This window comes from Patiria miniata, unplaced genomic scaffold (genome assembly GCF_015706575.1).
Source record: "Patiria miniata isolate m_02_andy unplaced genomic scaffold, ASM1570657v1 HiC_scaffold_18, whole genome shotgun sequence".
Lineage (NCBI taxonomy): Eukaryota > Metazoa > Echinodermata > Asteroidea > Valvatida > Asterinidae > Patiria > Patiria miniata.
This window is the reverse complement of record NW_024037056.1, coordinates 5193265-5194167: the sequence shown is the minus strand read 5'-3', so window position 1 is coordinate 5194167 and position 903 is coordinate 5193265.

The following is a 903-nucleotide window of genomic DNA, read 5'->3' as shown; positions in this document are numbered from 1 at the left end:
TCGTTCGTGTCTTTCGAATGCCACAAAGATTACAGAGTTACTTAACAAGGCAACCTTCAACATTACGCACTTGGTCTGAGTGTATGTGTGCGGGAACCCCGTAGTGGACAAATCAATAGTCTCGCAATGCTTTATAGCTATGACTGGAGCGGTCTGATCCTTACAAGGGACAGCCAGGGAATATTTTGTAAACGCGTCTGTCATCACAAGTACATTTTTGAAGCCGCCCTTACCCCTGTCCAGTTTAAGGGAATCAATGGCAAGCCATTATATGGGCTTGAAAGCCAGGAGATGGTGCATTGGGGGTCTCACATATGGTCCCTGTGTCTTTGAGAACCTACAACGAAGACACTTTCTGATGTGGTTACGCACATGTCCACTAATGCCTGGCCAAAAAGAACGGCACCTCAACAATGCTAACGTACGATTGTCCCCTTGATGCCCCCGGTGGTCATGCGCCTTTTCGAGGACCAGACCCCGTAACTTCTCGGGGGTCAACAACTGGTCCGAGAAAAAAACAGCATGATCCTCTTCACGCCTATATAGTACTCTATCTTTCTCAACAAATTTTGACCATTCCCGAATTCAACCGCTAGATTTGATGTAAGAGTCACTTCCCGTCTGTCCTGGCTTCCATCCTGCCGTCCACAACTTCCAAATCTCCTGCAGTTGGTTATCTCCTGTCTGTAATGATGCAAGATTTTCTGTGGAAAATGATAGCAATACAGACCGGGGTCCACCATCCACTTCAGCAAGGGGAATAGATGTCCCAGGCTCCCCCTGGGAAACTGCCACTTGTAGTGACAATGGTACACTTGTCGCCACGCACATCACCAAGAATGATCGCAGCTCATCGCTACTCTGTGGTAGTGGCCAGTTTGCTACCCGGCTTACCTTCTCTGG